A 20,894-nucleotide genomic window follows, 5' to 3' on the forward strand; every position below is an offset into this window, starting at 1 on the left:
AACTGCAAAATGGTTAGAAAACAAAAATAATAGAAAATATTACATATTTGTATGTATGGGATATGAAGCTTAGCTACAGAGTCAAAGTAAATAAGAAGGAAAATACAAATTAGAGGAATAAAAAATAAATGTAAGGAAAGCAGAATAAAGAAATGAATAATGATAAAATCATAAGTTGATGAAATGGAACAATTTTTTAAATCCACAGAACTAGAAACTAAATTTGAAATCTTTCTTTAAACAATAATATAGGTGAGGTGCAGTGTCTAATGCCTGTAATCCCAGCACTTTGGGAAGATGAGGCAGGAGGATTGCCTGAGCCCAGGAGTTCAAGACCAGCTTGGGCAACATGGTGATATCCTGTCTCTAGAAAATATATTTTAAGAAATTAGCTGGGCATGGTGGCATATGCCTGTAGTCCCAGCTACTCAGGAGGCTGAGGCAGGAGAATTACTTGAGCCTGGGAAGTTGAGGCTGCACTGAGCTGTGATTGCTCCACTGTACTCCAGCCTGGGTGACAGAGCGAGACCTTGTCTCAAAACAAAACAAAACAAAACAAAAAAAACAATAAAATGGACAAGCCATTGCTTAACCTAATGAAGGAGAAAAACCAGTATGCAAATAAGAATTTATTGAGGCCAAGTGTGGTGGTCCACGCCTGTAATCCCAGCACTTTGGGAGGCCGAGGTGGGCGGATCACCTGAGGTCAGGAGTTCAAGAGCAGCCTGTCTAACATGGTGAAACCCTGTTTCTACTAAAAATACAAAAAAATTAGCTGGGCGTGCTGGCGCATGCCTGCAGTCCCAGCTACTCGGGAGGCTGAGGCAGGAGAATCTCTTGAACCTGGGAGGTGGAGGTTGCAGTGAGCCGAGATCAGCCACCACACTCCAACCTGGGAGACAGAGCGAGAATCTGTCTCCAAAAAAAAAAATTATTGATAAGAGGAAAATAACCACAAATATAGTGGAAATCTCATATAAAAATGAATAAAATTGTTTTCTAGAAAAGTATCATTTACCATAATCGATTTTTTTTTTTTGAGACAGAGTCTCCCTCTGTTGCTCAGGATGGAGTGCAGTGGCACCATCTCAGCTCACTGCAACCTCCGCCTTCTGGGTTCAAGTGAGTCTCCTGGCTCAGCCACCCAAGTAGCTGGGATTATAGGTGTGTGCCACCACACCTGGCTAATTTTTGTATTTTTAGCAGAGACAGGGTTTCACCATGTTGTCCAGGCTGGTCTCGAACTCCTGACCTCAAGTGATCCACCTGCCTTGACCTCCCAAAGTGCTGGGATTACAGGCGTGAGCCACCGTGCCAGGCTCACAATCGACTTAGAAGAGAAAAAAATTTAAACAGATCAATTACTATAAAAGAAATAGGAAATTGTCAAAAAAAAAAAAAAAAGACCCCTCAAATTCCAGCAGTTCCAGAGGAATTCTGTAAAACCTTTAAAGAAAAGACAACTCCCATATCTTATTTTAATTTTTTCAGAGCATATAAAAAGAGGTAACATTTCCAGTGTTTAGTTAATGAACCAAGTATATTTCCACAGAAATATATTGTTATTATTAATAGGTATAAGAAGAAAAATTCTATACAGATACGTATCAATGATGGAGATACGCTCTGAGAAATGTGTTAGGCAATTTTGTCATTGTGCAAACATCATAGCATGTACTTACGCAAACCTAGATGGTAGCGCCTTCTACACACCTAGGATCTATGGTATGGCCTGTAGGTATGGCCTCCTGCTCCTAGACTACAAACCTGTACAACACGTGACTGTGCTCAATACTGTAAGCAACTGTAATACAATGCTAAGTATTTGCATATCTAAATATAGCTAAACATAGAAAAGGTACAGTAAAAATATGGTACAAAAGACAAAGAATGAACACCTGCACAGGGCACTCACCATAGACGGAGCTTGCAGGACTGGAAGTGGCTCTGGGTGAGTGAGTGAGTGAGTGGGGAGTGAGTGTGAGGGCCCAGGACATTACTGGGCATGGGTATAGACTTTATAAACACTGTACACGCAGGCTACGCTAAATTTATAAACAATAATTTTTCTTTCTTCAATAATAAATTAACCTTAGGCTACTGTAACTTTATCAAGTTTAATTTTTTAAACTCTTTTGTAGTAAGAGCTTAAAACGCGAAAACGTTGCATAGCTGTGCAAAAATATTTATAAGCTTTTTCATGTTTTTAAAAATTTTTATTTTTTATGTTTTTACTTTTAAAAATTTTTTGCTAAAAACTAAGACAAACATGCACATTAGCCTAGGCCTACACAGGGCCAGGATGATCGGTGTCACTGCCTTGTACTCCTACAGCCTGTCATCTCCTGTAATGACATGCCTTCTTCTGGAATAACTCCTACTGGACCTGCCTGAGGCTATTTTACAGCTTGCTTTCCTCTTTTTGAGATGCAGTCTTGCTCTGTTGCCCAGGCTGGAGTGCAGTGGTGTGATCTCAGCTCACTGCAACCTCCACCTCCTGGGTTCAAGCGATTTTCCTGCGGCAGCCTCCCAAGTAGCTGGGACTACAGGCACGCGCCACTACACCCGGCTAATTTTTGAATTTTAAATAGAGACGGGGTTTCACCATGTTGGCCAGGTCAGTCTCAAACTCCTGACCTCAAGTGATCCGCCTGCTTTGGCCTCCCCAAGTGATAGAATTACAGGCGTGAGACACCGCAAAGCAGGAGTACACTCTAAAATAACAATGAAAAAATATAGGATAGTAAATACATAAGCCAATAACATAGCCCTTTATTATCAAGCCCTTCATTATGTGCTGTACATGATTGTATGTGCTGCACTTTTAGATGACCGGCAGTTCTGTACGTTTCTTTACACCAACATCTTCACAAACACGTGAGTAATGCATTGCATTATGATGGCTATGATATCACTAGGTGACAGGAATTTTTCAGCTCCATTATAATCTTATGGGACCACCATGGTATACGTGGTCCATTGTTGACCAAAACATCATTATGTGGCACATAACTGTACTCATGTCTAAAAAAGCTATCAAAGACATTTGAAAAATTCCATATTAAAAAAATTCCATATTCATACTTGATGTAAGTTCTTCACAGGAGTATACAAATACATTCTTAGCATAATGAAATATATTTATCTCAACCACAAAGAATCTGTTTAATATGAAACACCATGGGTGTAATATTGAAACACTCCTGCTAAATTATGGACAAGATAAGCACTGTCTTTTTTTGGGGGGTGGGGGATGGAGTCTTACTCTGTCGCCCAGGCTGGAGTGCAATGGCACGATCTCGGTTCACTACAACCTTCGCCTCCCAGGTTCAAGCAATTCTCCTGCCTCAGCCTCCTGAGTAGCTGGGATTACAGGCGCGCGCCACCACGCCCACCTAATCTTTGTATTTGTAGTAGAGACGGGGTTTTCACCATGTTGGTGGGGCTGGTCTTGAATTCCTGACCTCATGATCTGCCCGCCTCAGCCTCCCAAAGTGCTGGGATTACAGGCGTGAGCCACCGTGCCTGGCAAGTACTATCTTAAGCTGAGGAGAGAGGCCATTTCTCTTACTGTTTCCTGTCTCTAAAGAGAAGGAGGAAGTAAGAGCTGAAAAACAACAGAAATGAAGTCAGTGGCAAGACCATCTGGCACCACTGACCAGGCCTGAGTTTAAGATTAACCCCCCCACCCTAACCACGTGTGTTATCTATAGATCACTCGCTCAATATATCTCGATTCTTTCAGGTGGACCCCCTTAGAGTTGTAAGCCCTTAAAAGTGTGTCCAGAGTTGGTTCCCTCCAGTGGGTTCTTGGTCTTGCTGACTTCAAGAATGAAGCTGCGGACCTTCGCAGCAAGTATTACAACTCTTAAAGGTGGTGCAAACCCAAAGAGTCAGCAGCAGCAAGATTTATTGTGAAGAGAGAAAGAACAAAGCCTCCGAACAGTGGAAAGGGACCTGAGTGGAGTGCCGCTGCTGGCTGGGGCTGGCCAGCTTTTATTCCCTTATTTGTCCCTACCCACGTCCTGCTGACTGGTCCATTTTACAGAGTGCTGATTGGTCCATTTTACAGAGTGCTGATTGGTGCATTTTTACAGAGTGCTGATTGGTGCATTTAATCCCTTAGACACAGAGTGCTGATTGGTGCATTTTTGCAGAGTGCTGATTAGTGTGTTTACAATCCTTTAGCTAGATACCGAGCACTGATTGGTGTGTTTTTATAGAGTGCTGATTGGTGCATTTACAATCCTTCAGCTAGACACAGTGCGCTGATTGGTGCGTTTTTACAGAGTGCTGATTGGTGCATTTACAATCCTTTAGCTAGACACAGAGCACTGATTGATGCATTTTTACAGCGTGCTGATTGGTGCGTTTACAATCCTTTAGCTAGACTGAGAGTGCTGATCGGTGCGTTTGCAATCCTCTAGCTAGACAGAAAAGTTCTGCAAGTCCCCACTCAACCCCGGAAGTCCAGCTGGCTTCACCTCTCAAAAGGGCCAGGAATTTTTTCTTCAGGGAGCTTGGCTCTTGAGATGCAAGTCTGCCAACACTCCCAGCCAAATAAAGCCTCTTCCCTCTTTCAGCCAGTGTCTGAGGGGTTTTGTCTGCAGCCCATCCTGCTACGAAGCAATAGAATTAAATGAGAGAAAACCAGCCTGGTCAACATGGTGAAATCCCATCTCTACTAAAATACAAAAATTAGCCAGGCGTGGTGGCGGGTGCCTGTAATCCCAGCTATTTGGGAGGCTAAGGCAGGAGAATCGCTTGAATCCGGGAGGTGGAGGTTGCAGTGAGCTGAGACGGTGCCATTGCACTCCAGCCTGCCATTGCATGCTAGCTGGGCAACAAGAATGAAACTCAGTCTTAAAAAAAAAAAAAAATTCAATGAGAGAAATATATGCTTAAACATTGGAAAGAAGGTAAAATCATTGTTATTTAGATATAATTATATACTAGAATTCCCACCCCTAATCAATTTAAAAATCTAAATAAATAAATAAGTGAATTCAGTCAAGTACTTGGGTATGAAATTAATGCCAAATACCAGTACAAATCTGGTGCTTTAGAATATAAAAATAACCAACCAGAAGATATAATAGAGAAGACGTTATTTACAATAGCAACAGAAAATAAAATATTTAGTGATAAAGAAGCATTTAAAACCTACATGCAGAAAACCTTTAAATATTAAGGGACAAGAAGGAATTTTTCAACAAACAGGAAAACACATAAAGCTCTTAGATACAAAAATTAACTTCATAAGTGTAACAGTTATGTTTGTTTATCTATATTTTAACATGATCCCAAGAGAAAAATACCAAGAGGATTTTTATACTAGATAAGCTGATTCAAAAGTTTGTAGGAAAAAAAATATAAGTAGTCAGGAAAAAAAAAGAATAATGAAGAGGTATTACCCCTACCTGATATTAAAACATAGTTTAATCCTATAAATAAAAACATATTTTAACCCTTGGAGTCATAAAAGTTAAAATTGTATAGTAGTAGAGCATAACAAGATAGGGGATAAATGGGAGAAAACAGAAAGTTAAGAAATAACCCAAATTTTCTAGGGAATATAAAATATGATAAAAGCAGCATTTTGACTAGTGGGAGAAAGATAGCTTAATCAATAACTAAATTAAGTAGCAAATTGGAAATGAAATCAAGATCCATCTCTGCTTTTCGGATCACGAGGTCAGGAGATTGAGACCACGGTGAAACCCCGTCTCTACTAAAAATACAAAAAATTAGCCGGGCGTGGTGGCGGGCGCCTGTAGTCCCAGCTACTCGGAGAGGCTGAGGCAGGAGAATGGCATGAACCCGGGAGGCGGAGCTTGCAGCGAGCCGAGATTGCGCCACTGCACTCCAGCCTGGGCGACAGAGTGAGACTCCGTCTCAAAAAAAAAAAAAAAAAAAAGATCCATCTCTGCTTTCCAACTTACACCAAGATAAATTCAAAGACTTAAATATAAAGTGTAAAACTATGAAAGTACTAACATGAGCAAATTAATCTTGAAGTATGGTGTGGGGCAGGGGGTGGTGCTTTCTAACTTTGACACAAAATTCAGAAGCCATTGAAGGAAAATACCAATTAATATGCTGATATGTTTTGGTTGTGTCCCTACCCAGATCTCAATGTGAATTGTATCTCCCAGAATTCCCACATGTTGTGAGAGGGACCCAGGGGGAGGTAACTGAATCATGCGGGCCCGTCTTTCCATTGCTATTCTTGTGATAGTGAATAAGTCTCACGAGATCTGGTGGGTTTATCAGGGGTTTCCGCTTTTGCTTCTTCCTCATTTTCTCTTGGCGCCACCATGTAAGAAGTGACTTTCACCTCCCCCCCATGATTCTGAGGCCTCCCCAGCCCACATGGAACTGTAAGTCCAATTAAACCTCTTTTTCTTCCCGGTCTGATATGTCTTTATCAGCAGTATGAAAACAGACTAATACAGTAAACTGGTACCATTAGAGTGGGGTGTTGCTGAAAAGATAACTGAAAATGTGGAAGCGACTTTGGAACTGGGTAACAGGCAGAGGTTGGAACAGTTTGGAGGGCTCACAAGAAGAAAGGAAAATGTGGGAAAGTTTGGAACCTCCTAGAGACTTGTTGAATGGCTTTTCCCGAAATGCTGATAGTGATGTGGACAATAAAATCCAGGCTGAGGTGGTCTCAGATGGAGATGAGGAACTTGTTGGGAACTGGAGCAAAGGTGACTCTTGTTATGTTTTAGCAAAGAGACTGACAGCATTTTGCCACTGCCCTAGAGATTTGTGGAACTTTGAACTTGAGAAAGATGATTTAGGGTATCTGGAAGAAATTTCCAAGCAGCAAAGTATTCAAGAGGTGATTTGGGTACTGCTACAGGTATTCAGTTTTGTAAGGGAAGCAGAGCATAAAAGTTCAGAAAATTTGCAGCCTGACTATGCAATAGAAAAAAAATATTTTCTCAGGAGAAATTCAAGGCAGCTGCAGAAATTTGTGTAAGTAGCAAGGAGCCTAATATTAATCCTCAAGACCATGGGGAAAATGTCTCCAGGCCATGTCAGAGACCTTCATGGCAGCCCCTCCCATCACAGGCCCAGAGATCCTGGAGGAAAAAGTGGTTTTGTGGGCCAGAGCCAGGGTCCCTGTGTTGTGTGAAGCCTAGGGACTCAGTGCTGTGTGTCCCAGCCCCTCCAGCTGTGGCTGAAAGGGGCCAACATACAGCTCGGGCTGTGGCTTCAGAGGGTGGAAGCCCCAAGCCTTGGCAACTTCCACGTGGTGTTGAGCCTGCAAGTGCACAGAAGTCAAGAATTGTTTGGCAACCTCTGCCTAGATTTAAGAAGATATATGGAAATGCCCAGATGCCCAAGCAAAAGTTTGCTGCAGTGGTGGGGCCCTCGTGGAGAACCTCTGCTAGAGCAGTGCAGAAGGGCAATGTGAGGTCAGAGCCTCCACACAGACTCCCTACTGGGGCACTGCCTAGCGAAGCTGTGAAAAGAGGGCCACCATCCTCCAGAGCCCAGAATGGTAGATCCACTGACAACTTGAGCTGTGCACCTGGAAAAGCCACAGACACTCAATGCCAGCCCATGAAAGCAGCTGGGAGGGAGGATGTACCCTGCAAAGCCACAGGGGTGGAGTTGTCCAAGACCATGGGAATCCACCTCTTGCATCAGCGTGACCTGGATGCGAGACTTGGAGTCACAGGAGATCATTTTGGAGCTTCAAAATTAGACTGCCCTGCTGGATTTCGGACTTGCATGGGCCCAGGAACCCCTTTGTTTTGACCCATCACTCCCATTTGGAATGACTCTATTTATCTGATACCTATACCCTCATTGTATCTAGAAAGTAACTAGCTTGCTTTTGATTTTACAGGCTCATAGGTGGAAGAGACTTGCCTTGTCTCAGATGAGACTTTGGACTGTGGACTTTTGGGTTAATGCTGAAATGAGTTAAGACTTTGGGGGGTTGTTGGGAGGGCATGATTGGTTTTGAAATATGAGGACAGAAATTTGGAGGGGCCAGGGGCAGAATGATATTGTTTGGCTGTGTCCCCACCCAAATCTCAACTTGAATTGTATCTCCCAGAATTCCCACGTTGTGGGAGGGACCCAAGGGAAGGTAACTGAATCATGGGGGCCGGGGTTTCCCATGCTATTTTCATGATAGTGAATAAGTCTCATGAGATCTGATGGGTTTATCAGGGGTTTCTGCTTTTGCTTCTTCCTCATCTTCTCTTGCCGCCACCATGTAAGAAGTGCCTTTTGCCTCCTGCCATAATTCTGAGGCCTCCCCAGCCATGTGGAACTGTAAGTCCAATTAAGCCTCTTTTTCTTCCCAGTCTTGGGTATGTTTTTTCAGCAGTGTGAAAACAGACTAATACATCTGTTTACATAGAAAAAATTTGCAAGGCAAAATCCTTTGACAGAGTATCTGTCTTTGTGGAAAGAAAATTGTAGCATTTTAAAGGATCAAGTTTAGAATACACAAGTACACTAAGCGTTAAGTGTCTGTGAACAGGGATGATCTGCTTTTGCACATCACCAAACCTTATGTTCCAGTGTGGGGGGTGGACAATAAATGTTTGAAGTCTCTATGGGACAGAGGAGCTCCAGAATGCATGTGCCAAAGTAGGCTGAGACATCACCCTCTCCATACCAAATCACCTCAGTCCCCCAATCTCCTCTCGGATGCCATGACTGACAGCAGTAAATAAGCTCTCCCAGTTGGAATACTGGAGTGAAAGTTTCATTCTAAAAGAAGAATTTTAATGCACTGTGACTCAGCTGCCTATTCCTGTTGTTTTGCTGCTGTAAACATTGCAACACATGGATTGTGCAGGGTAGAAGTGAACTGTATTATTACTTTTTAACTTTTGCTTGCCATTCTTTTGTCTAATATTTACTATGCCCTCTGTTCATATTTGTTGGTGTTTTTTAGAGTCCGATGGTTAAATGTAGCAGTTTTTAAGGAAAATACACTAAATGGAAGAGCAGTATTCATAGGCTTATACCTGTGAATAACTCTGATTAAAGCTAATTACAACCTTCTGAGTCATTTCATGATTCAGCATTAATATGATTAAGGATGCACCAAAAAGTAACAGTCAAAGTTATTTGTCGATGAGTTTTAGGTGGTCTGGTAATTCAAGTTGTTGGCCTAGTCTGTTATATGTTGAGTGTCATTTACAAATACAGCAGTGGCTCCAAAAAACTGGAAAAGAACCTACCCAGAAATCACAGCCATTTAATAGTAAAAGTGCTGATTTTTTTTTAAACGGCTATTGGAAATTCCAAACAGGGAAAGCTCTTGCAAGAAAAAGAAAGAAAGAAAGAATGAGAAGAAAAGATAATCGCATTCAGTGGAAAGGCTTACAGCAATTTATTTACCAGCTGGACTAATTGCTCAAAAAAGGAAAAGTCACACCATTGGTGAGAATCTCATTAGGCCATCATGTAAAATTACAGTGAGTAAAACGAGAAGATAAGATGCAGTGTAAGAAGTTGAAAACAGGCTGGGCGCGGTGGCTCACGCTTGTAATCCCAGCACTTTGGGAGGCCGAGGCGGGTGGATCACGAGGTCAGGAGATCGAGACCATGGTGAAACCCTGTCTCTACTAAAAATACAAAAAATTAGCTGGGCGTGGTGGCGGGCGCCTGTAGTCCCAGCTACTCGGAGAGGCTGAGGCAGGATAATGGCGTGAACCCGGGAGGCAGAGCTTGCAGTGAGCCAAGATTGCGCCACTGCACTCCAGCCTGGGTGACAGAGCGAGACTCCGTCTCAAAAAAAAAAAAAAAAAGAAGTTGACAAGGTTCCACTTTCGACAATATAGATCAACATAGTGATGACATGTCACATGATATGGAAGAGGATTGGAATATGCTACCCCAAAATGTGCCACTTTGGCATTTGAATTATTTTGAGCCAAAGGTATTTGAGAATTAGCAGATGCAGAGAGAACCTTCCTGGGGCTTTCCCTATCTGACTAAAAGCAGAAATGCCTGAGAAATGAGAACTGCCATAAATCTCCTCTCCCAGGGACATTTTATGACCATGAAGAAAACAGATAGTTGGCACCAAGATGGACCTGCACAAACCAACCTTACTAAATTAACCCTTATCTTCCATTACTTTCCCCATATATCTATGATCCCAAAGAGCGCAGTCCCTAGAAGCTTAAAACCCTTTTCCTGCTGGTGTGGTGGCTATACCTGTAGTCACAGCTACTCAGGACTGAGGTGGGAGGATTGCTTGAGGCTAGGAGTTCCGGGCCAACCTGGGCAACATAGCAAGACCCCATCTCTCTTAAAAAAATGTCCTTTGTCTTGTCACTTTTCCACAATTTATTGCTCTTTGTTGAAGATGGTATATAAGCTCTCAGATCTATCTGCTTCTTAGGCTTTTCACTTCTTTTCCAGGAAGGCCCTTATATATAAATATTAAGATCAAATAAAATTTGTATGTCTTTTCTCCTGTTAATCTGTCTTTCATCAGTCTAACCTTCAGGGCCCCAGACAATGAACCTAAAGGAGTAGAGGAAAAAGTTTATATGTCTTTCCTGTGATGCTGAAGAATTTTGCGTAATGAACTGGAAAACAATAGCTTCCTTATTCAGGTTGATGAGTCAACAAATGTTACCAATAAATATCACTGGGTAGCACTGGGAAGATTTGTAAGTAATGATGATCTCAAGAAAGCTTCCTGCTGTAAAAATTCACCTCAAGGCCAAGATACATTTAATGTTCTGTCTTCCTACCTGGAAACAAAAGCTCTGTCTTGGAGGAACCATGCTCACAATCTGGACCATAGGGTCCCACGCATGGATGGTTCCATAAGAATTTTCACCTCTTGGCCGGATGTGGTGGCTCACATCTATAATCCTAGCACTTTGGGAGGCGAAGGCGGGCAGATCACCCGAAGTCAGGAGCTTGAAACCAGCCTGACCAACATGGTGAAACCCTGTCTTTACTAAAAATACAAAAATTAGCTGGGCCTGGTGGCGGGCGCCTGTAATCTCAGCAACTCTGGAGGCTGAGGAAGGAGAATCACTTGAACCTGGGAGGCAGAGGTTGCAGTGAGATGAGATTGCGCCACTGCACTCCAGCCTGGGTGACAGAGTGAGTGAGACTCCATCTCAAAAAAAAAAAAAGAATTTCCACCTCTTGTAAAGAAAGAATATTCTGACAAAGTCACAACACACTACTTTCTTTATAGAAAGGTATTGAAGTAAAAATCTCTTGGAGGTGAAGTGACCAAAGTTCTTAGTGATTCTCAAACATGATAAATTACATTTTAAAAAGCCCAGTTCACTTGAGTATGCTTTAAAAACTAAGAAAACCTGGACAAAGGTACATGAATCTCCCAGTACAGAGAAACCAGGTGGCTTAACAAAGGAAGAGTTCTCAGAGTTTGAGCTGAAAGGTGACTTGCAGGAGGACTTTCAAGAAAATGGAAAGCCAGGTTTTTCTTAGTGCTTTGAAGATAAAGAATGTCAGCAGAAACTAGCCTACTTAGCAAATACTTTATCACATAAACTAGTTGAGCAAGTATCTTCCAGGCCCCAGGAGAAAATGTTTTGACTCCAAGTAATGAGATTCTTGGATTTAAAAGGAAACTGAATTTTTGAAAAAATCATGCTGAAAGAATCTTAAAATGCTTCCAATGTCGTTTGGCCCTATGAGCAAGAAAGACATCAGTAAGTCTCACATCTTCTTATTGAAAACCTCCTGGAAGAACTTCAGGACAAAATGAAAGGGGGTTTTCTCTCTGTTTCAACACCAATGACCGGCCGAGGGACCTTTTCTTTAAACCTACTCAGCTTGAGAACTTGACTTTGAGAGGAGAGAAAGAACTTTGTAAACTGCAATCTGATAGTACATTCAAGATGAGATTCACTGATCTCTCCCTAGGCAAGTTCTGGATTTCTGTGACAGAAGAGTATCCTGCTATTCACATGTATAAAATGAAAATTTTGTTACAATGTTCAATTTCTTACTTATATAAGCAAACTTTTCCCAGTATAACAAGCATGAAGAACACAGACAGAAATTCTCATTTCAATTGAAAAGGAAATCTGTGGGTGCTTAGTCCAAATTCATCCCAGGATTCAGTATTTGTGCTACCAAAAATAAGCACAGGTATACACTTAAAGAGGCAAATTTTATTCTTTATTGTTAATTTCAAAAGTAATATTTTATGCCTAAACAGGCCTATAAAAAAGATCAAGAAAAAATAATTTTGTAATGGTTGGGCTTATATGTGGGTCTGATAATGTCACTCAATAGAAAATGTTTTTCAGGCTTGGCGTGGTGGCTCACGCCTGTAATCCCAGCACTTTGGGAGGCCGAGGCAGGCAGATCACGAAGTCAGGAAATCGAGACCATCCTGGCTAACACGGTGAAACCCCGTCTCTACTAAAAATACAAAAAATTAGCCAGGCGTGGTGGTGGGCGCCTGTAGTCCCAGCTACTTGGGAGGCTGAGACAGGAGAGTGGCATGAACCTGGGAGGCGGAGCTTGCAGTGAGCCAAGATAGCACCACTGCACTCCAGCCTGGGTGACGACAGAACAAGACTCCATTTCAAAAAAAAAAAAAAAAAGTTTTTCAAAGTAATATAAAATTGTGTTTTAGAATTGATTTTTATTAATATTGCTTTGACTTATGGTTTTAGTAGCTTTACTATTCAACATTGCTAATAAAAGTAATTTAAGTCAATTTACAACCTTAATTTATTTCCATCTACTGAGACTACCCTTAAAAAATTAAATCCTGGCTGGGCACGGTGGCTCATGCCTGTAATCCTAGCACTTTGGGAGGCCGAAGCGGGCGGATCGCAAGGTCAGGAGATTGAGACCATCCTGGCTAATATGGTGAAACCCCGTCTCTACAAAAAAAAAAAAAAAAAAAAAAAAAAATAGCTTGGCGTGGTGGCAGGTGCCTGTAGTCCCAGCTACTCGGGAGGCTGAGGCAGGAGAATGGTGTGAACCTGGGAGGCAGAGCTTGCAGTAAGCGGAGATCCCACCACTGCACTGCAGCCTGGGTGACAGAGCAAGAGTCCGTCTCAAAAAAATAAATAAATCCTGGCCGGGCGCGGTGGCTCACACCTGTAATCCCAGCACTTTGGGAGGCCAAGGTGGGTGGATCATGAGGTCGGGAGTTCAAGACTAGCCTGACCAACATGGTGAAACCCTGTCTGTGCTAAAAATACAAAATTAGCCAGGCATAGTGGCACATGCCTGTAATCCCAGCTACTCGGGAGGCTGAGGCAGGAGAATTGCTTGAACCCAGGAGGCGGAGGTTGCAGTGAGCCGAGATTGTGCCACTGCACTCCAGCCTGGGAAACGAGTGAAACTCCGTCTCTAAATAAATAAATAAATAAATAAATAAAATAAAATAAAAAATTAAATCCCAATTTTGGCTTAAGCCAGTTACTTATTTTGTTTTAAAATTTTATGGAAAGGAAAGATTCATCTCAAGAAAGGAAAGCTAAATATAGCGGTTTTGTAAGTTTGGCTAAAAGGGAGTTGTTTGTTTTAAATGGAAGGAGGAACCACTCTCTCACACGTCCATGTAACCCTTTTATTCGTAGGGATTTTTATTAAGACTTTCAGGCCCACTTGGATAAAGTTTTTAAAAATCAAATATAAAATTTAAAAGAAAGAAAAAACGTATTTCTCTTATCTATACCACTGATACTCTTTAACATCCTTAATATCCTTTGTGAGGGAGGGGAACTACACAGTCAAACAGAGCCACGGGTCCTAGCCCACAGCACTGCCAAGGAGGGTTTAGGCGCCCAATGAACGGATCCTTTAGCCACCAGGGGGCAGCACCAGGGCACTTATTTCTCAGGGAATAAACTAAAAGAAGGAAAAAGCTACCTTATTCAACAAATATGTATTAGATGTCGTATGTGCCAAACGCTTAAGGAATTTACATTTACTGGGGCAATGGAATGGTGATAACGGGTATCAAAAGCAAAGTTGCCTACCTCCAATTTTATGAATACCTCATTAGCATAACCTCTTCCAAACACCCATGTTAGCCTTTCAACAAACATATTTTTCACTTCTTTCTCATTTCTAGGCCCTCTTCCTTTTATGAATCCCACTTCTGGATGGATAATAGTTCAGGTGAGGCTCTGATCATTTCCTAAGTGGAACAAAAAATTGTCACTACTGGCCACTCCTTTCTCAAAATTATAGACACCATGTCAGACTTTTTTCCTACCAATGTCATGGAAATTTCATTTTTCCTTCTTTTTTTTTTCTCTTGGCCTGAAAAACCTAAATTATTTATCATCTGGTCCTTTACAGAAATGGTTTGTCAACCCCTTGATCTACCCCACCATCTTCTCTTCTTTGCACAACAAAAGATTCCAGGCTGTGTGTCTGCTTCTTCAACCACCTGGCCCCTTTTCTCTTCCTCAGTCTTTCTCTTCCTCAGGACTTTCATACTTGCTGCATCCTTTATCTGGAATGCCTTTAGAGGCTCATTCCCATCCCTTAAATCTCATCTCCAACACCACGATCTAGATTAAATATCCCCCTCTCTAGTTACTATGTCATGAAATCGCCCCTTTATTTCCTTCATAATTATCTCACTTATTGTCTATTTCCTTCACCAGAATGGAAGCTCCATGAGCTCAGGCACCTTGCTGTCTTTTTCAACACTGACTAGCACATAACAGGTGCTCATTATTTTTGTAATTGTGGTAAAATATACATAACAAAAGTTACCATTTTAAGTATATAATTCAGCGGCGTTATGTACATTCAAATTGTTGTGCAACCATCGCCGCCATCCATCTCCCGAACTTTTCATCTTCCCAAGCTAAGGCTCTTGGCCCATTAAACAATAACTTCTAATTGCATCCTTCCCTATCCACCCTGGCGACCATCATTCTGCACTCTATGAATTTGGCTACTTTATTTCCCTCAAATAAGTGAAATCATACAATAGGTGTCCTTTTGTGACTGGCTTATTTTCCTTAGCATAATATCTTCAAGGTTTATCCATGTTATAGCATGTAACTGACTTTCTTTCCTCTTTTATTTATTTATTTTTTTTGAGATAGATCCTGGCTCTGTCACCCAGGCTGGAGTGCAGTGGCGCGATCTCGGCTCACTGCAACCTCCGCCTCCCCGGTTTAAGCAATTCTCCTGCCTGAGCCTCCCGAGTAACTGGGATTATAGGCGCCCGCCACCATGCCCACCTAATTTTTGTATTTTTAGTAGACACACGGTTTCACCATGTTGGCCAGGTTGGTCTTGAACACCTGACCTCAGCTGATCCACCTGCCTTGGCCTCCCAAAGTGCCTTCCTCTTTAGACTGATTAATATTCCTTTTTATGTACATACCACATTTTATTTATCCACTCATCTGTTGATGGACACTGTAAGATTTTCTTAGTATACACCTATAATCCCAGCTACTTGGGAGGCTGAGGCAGGAGAATCGCTTGAACCCGGAAGGCAGAGGCTGCAGTGAGCCGAGATCACACCACTGCACTCCAGCCCAGGCGACAGTGCAAGACTCCATCTCAAAAAATAATAATGATAAGAATAAGAATAATCTCGGGGCAGGATGCGGTGGCTCACACCTGTAATCCCAGCACTTTGGGAGGCCAAGGTGGGTGGATCATTTGAGGTCAGGAGTTCAAGACCAGCCTGGCCAGCATGGTGAAACTCTGTCTCTACTAAAAATGCAAAAATTAGCTGGGCATAGTGGCGCATGCCTGTAATCCCAGCTACTCGGGAGGCTGAGGCAGGAGAATCGCTTGAACCCGAAAGGTGGAGGTTGCAGTGAGCTGAGATCACACCACTGCACTCCAGCCTAGGCAATAGAATGTGACTCTTGTCTCAAAAAAAAAAAAAAAATCGTGGCCAGGTGCAGTGGCTCACACCTGTAATCTCACTTTGGGATTAGCACTTTGGGAGGCTGACCTAGGAGGCTTGTGTGAGCCCAGGAGTTTAAGACTAGCCTGGGCAACACAGTGGGACCCTATCTCTACAAAAAAAACCAAAAGCTTTTTTTAATTAGCTAGTGTTCTACGAGGGTGTACCAACAACAATAAACAGAAAGTAAAGAATACATAAAATAAACAAACAAATAAATAAATAAATTAGCTGGGTGCAGTGGCACATACCTGTGGTCTCAACTACTTGGGAGACCGAGGAGGGAGGATTGCCTGAGCCCAAGAGATGGAGGCTACAGTGAACCATGATGACACCACTGCACTCTGGCCTGGGTGAAGGAGTAAGACCCTGTTTCAAAATAATAATAACAACAAATATTTTATCAATTGTAAACATTCCCTGGGGCTTTTTAATGCCATTTGGCTTAACTGAGCTTTACAATTACAATCAATGTTCAGTTAGTATGTGCTTAATTTTCTATCCAAAATACCTACTAACTAGCAAAACAAAGGGAGTAAAAACAAATACCAGGTACATTACATATCTTAATGAGAGAGTCTTTAAAAGCATTTGGGTGGACAGCTTTTTTTTTTTAACTTTTAAATTATGGAGTATATCAAATATACATATATAATATAATACATCAAACCCCCATATAAACATCACCCAGCTTAACAACCGTCGGCTCATTGTGAAGCAAATCACATCATGTTGTTCGTATTTCAAATGTCTTCCTGACAGATTAGTAAATGGTTTGAATGTCTTAGCATTTTATGAAGATTTTTTCAGCTGAATTTGGTATCAGATTCATATCTGCAAATCTGTCATATAATATGGTAGAAAGCATTTCATTAATACAAATTTTAAATTGAATATTTTAGAAGGATTTTTACATGCGTGATTATTTCAAGAATGCAAATTTTGAAGGAAAATATTTGTCAACAATTAGTCACTAACAAAGATAAAAATTGTTGGACTACAAGGTGGCTATACTTCTTTCAGTAACTGGTGGGGGCTCAGAGACTACGTCCATGGTTCTCCACTTGGTGAAAGAATCACAGGGAACTCAGTTGGCTTGTTTGTTTTTGAGACAGTGTCTCCTTCTGTCACCCAGGCTGGAGTGCAGCGGCTTTCTGAGCTCAAACGATTCTCCCACCTCAGCCTCCTGAGTAACTGGCACTACAGGTGCACACCACACATGGCTAATTTTTGGATTTCTTTTTGTAGAGATGGGGTTTCACCATGTTGCCTGGGCTGGTCCCGAACTCCTGGGCTTAAGCAATCTTCCTGCCTCAGCCTCCCAAAGTGCTGGGATTACAGACATGAGCCACCATCCCAGGCCCGGAAAGAACTTGTTTAAAACGTAGGTTCCGGGGCCTCGTTTTTGGAGATTTCAAGTTAGGTCTGGGCTGAGGTCCAGAAATATGCACTTCTAGTAAGTGCTAATGGCGATTCTGATGGAGGTGGTCTGAGACCCCATTAAGGGCAACACTGGCTGAAAACCCTTTTTCTAAGTTTGGCAATAATTTGCTCCCTGGCTTTGGCCATTTAACATTTTGCCTTTTAGTATTCTCTTCAGTGAAGATTTTCATGTACCAACCAGATAAATACACCATAACCCAGCACAGCCTTTCTTTTCATTCTCTGCTTTGAATGATGCACACTCTTCCCGCAGCTTTCATGATCATGTATTGTCTCACTTGTGAGTATGATTCGTTTTCATGGTCTTTGTAAATTCTGATTTCTTTGTCGGTTTCCAGGAGCAACGAACGGTATCATTAAAATCAGATGGCATTGGCCTGAGCAGTTTATAATACAGTGAATATTTCATACTACTGAGGATGAGGAAAAATGTAAGAAAAGATTATCCGTTTCGGTAATAGTCATTTCTTTTGCATCAGCTTGTTTACTGTTGGAACACAAAAACAATTTGCCTGAATCTTCTTAACTTAAAAACAGGTCGGGCACGGTGGCTCTCGCCTGTAATCCCAGCACTTTGGGAGGCCAAGGCAGGCGGATCATGAGGTCAGGAGATGGAGACCACCTGGCTAACACAGTGAAACCCTGTCTCTACTAAAAATACAAAAAATTAGCCGGGTATGGTAGCCCGCACCTGTAATCTCAGCTGCTTAGGAGGCTGAGGCAGGAGAATCCCTTGAACCCGGGAGGCAGAGGTTGCAGTGAGCTGAGATTGTGCCACTGCACTCCAGCCTGGGTGACAGAGCAAGACTTCATCTCAAAACAAAAACAACAAAAAAAACCCCAGAACCTAAATCAGCAATGCTTTTTATTAATTAACAGCAACTAATAGCAATCAACAGCAATCTTCTTAGAAAATTATTTTATGCTACCAATTAAAGTTCCAATTTCACAGCGATAGAGCTAAATCTAAAGGGAAAACCTCAAGAATAAGTGGCCTGAACATGAGGAAAATGTAATGGAAGAAAGCAAAGAATAAGAGGAAACTGGATCTGAGTTATTTATCAAAGCACATTAAAGAACAGCCATAGGCCGGACGCCGTGGCTTACACCTGCAGTCCCAACACTTCGAGAGGCCGAGGCAGGTGGATCACCTGAGGTGAGGAGTTCCAGACCTGCCTGGCCAACATGGCGAAACCTCGTCTCTACTAAAAATACAGAAGTTAGCCGGGCGTGGTGACACGCGCCTATAGTCCCAGCTACTCAGCAGGCTGAGGCAGAAGAATCGCTTGAACCCAGGAGGCGGAGGTTGCAGTGAGCCGAGATCGTGGCATTGCACTCCAGCCTGGGTGACAAGAGAGAGACTCTGTCTCAAAAAAAAAAAGCCATAAATTTAAGAAGCTCAGAATTGGCACCCCAAAATATGCCACTTTGCAAAAGCATTATTTTAAACTGAAGGCAACTGTGAAATAGCAGGTGCAGGAAATACTCTCTGCCCTCCCCTTTTCTATCTAAAAGCAGGGCACAAGTTTCCCTTTGTGAAAATATCTCCCACTCTTGTACCAGGAAGGGAAAAACAGCCTTTATCTCTGGAGATGGAGGTGTACCTAGATGCAGCTGTGTGAATTAACCTTATCTTCCCATGAGTTTCCCCCATATTTTACCTTCCCAGAATTTGCCACCCTAGAAGCTCTACTCCTCTCTCCTTGGTCTTATCACTTCTCTACGTTTTGTTGCCCTTTTTAAGATGGTATTTAAGTGCCCCGAGTTTAACCACTTCTTTGGGTCTTCACTTCGTATGAACGCTTTTAAGCACATAAAAAATAATTAAAATATTAACATCAAATAGGTTTGTATGCCTTTGTCTTTTGCCAGTTTAATTCACAGGCTCCAGTCACTGAACTTAAGAGAACACAGGAAAGTTTTTCCTCCCCAAAATATTATCTGGGAACTTAATCCACTGGGCATTTGCTCACAGCCTTCCCTTCCTCCCTCCCTTCTGTTCCGTTCCCTCCCTTCCTCCCTCCTTCCTTACCTCCCTCTTTTCCTTCTTTCCTTCCCTCCTTTCTTTTCCCTCTCGTCTCCTCTCCTCTACTTTTCTCTTCTCTTTTCCTTTTCTTTTCTTTTCCAAGATCTTGCTGTGTCACCCAGGCCGCAGTGCAGTTCAATCGTAGCTCACTGCAGCTTCAACCTCCCTGGTTTAAGCAATCCTTCTGCCTCAGCCTCCCGAGTAGCTGGGACTACACGTACATGTCACCATGCCTGGATAATTTTTTTTTTTATTTAATTTTTTGTAGAGATGGGGGTCCCACTATGTTGCTCAGGCTGGTCTCAAACTCCTGAGCTCAAACAATCCTCTGGCCTCGGCCTCTCAAAGTGCTGGGATTACAGACGTAAGCTATTGCCCCTGACCACAGTTTTCTTTTAACTATGAAGGGATACTGGCGTAGGAGAAAGAACTTTGAAGTTAGAAAAACCTGGATTGAAATCTCCAACCTATTAGTTAATGCAAGTTGTTTAAATCTGTGCCTCAATTTCTGCATCTATAAAACAAAGATGAGACCTATTTAATCTAACAGCTATTGAAGGTTCATTAAAATGAAACATGTAAAATACTTAGCACAAAGTAGAAGATTGGTAACATTTAGTCCCTGAATTCTGATGTGTATCTCTGTGGCTAAGATTGCTAGAAAGAGATGCATTTAGAAAGCTGGATGGATAAAATGTAAGTCTTGCGTTTTTCTCTTTTCCTTTAGGTGGGGCTGCCATAGCTATATCCAGGGGTCCCATCGTGCTAGCTGGCAGGCTTTGCACAAGATTTTGCAGCTGAAAGAGGAATTTGAGAAAAATATGAGATCCCAATGAGTATAAAATAAAAGCACAGAAGGACGCAATTACCATTGTGGATATTGCCAAATGATTCACAGGGCAGAAAGTGGGAAGGGAAGGAGCAGAATCTGCCCAATTCTTAATATGTAGCAAGAGCTTCTACCCAGTAATTCTGCTTTAAGGGGCCTCTGTTAGGGAAATAATCCTAAATACATAAAAACAAACACATAGGTGGTCATGGGATATTATTTAGCCATTATAAATAATACAACTTAGTATATACATTATCAACTCAATTATGTTTTCTGAAAAGGATACAGATGAACAAAGACTAGAAAGAAATATAAAACAGTACTATAAGTACTTAATTTTTGTATGGTGAATTACGACTGTGGAATTTTAATATTCATTTTAGTTCCTATTTTGAAAATTTCTACCCTTAACAATGTCATTTTTATAATCTCTCTACCCCCAAAAAAACCCACAACAAAAAAATGATCACCATAACACAAAAGTTTTTCAAAAAATAAATGCATGGAAATTATCTCTATTGATTAAAAAGAGATCCAATCACTTCAGGTTTCAGATTTGTAGGTGGCAAGATGAAAATTTCTTTCTTTCTTTTTTTTTTTTTTTGAGGCAGAGTTTCGTTCTTGTCTCCCAGGCTGGAGAGCAGTGGCACGATCTTGGCTCACTGCAACCTCCACCTCTTGGGTTCGAGCAATTCTCCTGCCGCAGC

The 20,894-nt window shown here is 41.8% G+C and overlaps 1 protein-coding gene and 1 long non-coding RNA gene across 3 annotated transcripts in view; one reads left to right on the plus strand and one right to left on the minus strand.

Moving 5' to 3' along the window:
* Nucleotides 1–20,894, plus strand: part of CDKN2AIP (CDKN2A interacting protein) — a 60,183-nt gene that overhangs the window by 15,956 nt on the left and 23,333 nt on the right. The gene's annotated exons all lie outside the window — the stretch shown is intronic.
* The window catches only part of LOC116466060 (uncharacterized), a 32,667-nt gene continuing 25,379 nt past the window's right edge, over nucleotides 13,607–20,894 (minus strand). For both annotated transcript variants that reach the window (XR_009212958.1, XR_004247340.2), the window contains exons 4-5: nucleotides 16,138–20,152; nucleotides 13,607–14,140 (exon numbers count right to left, since the gene is read on the minus strand). This is a non-coding gene — a long non-coding RNA (uncharacterized LOC116466060). The remainder of the gene's footprint in view (nucleotides 14,141–16,137; nucleotides 20,153–20,894) is intronic.

Source organism: Hylobates moloch, unplaced genomic scaffold, assembly GCF_009828535.3.
Source record: "Hylobates moloch isolate HMO894 unplaced genomic scaffold, HMol_V3 SCAFFOLD_3, whole genome shotgun sequence".
In the NCBI taxonomy this organism is placed as follows: domain Eukaryota; kingdom Metazoa; phylum Chordata; class Mammalia; order Primates; family Hylobatidae; genus Hylobates; species Hylobates moloch.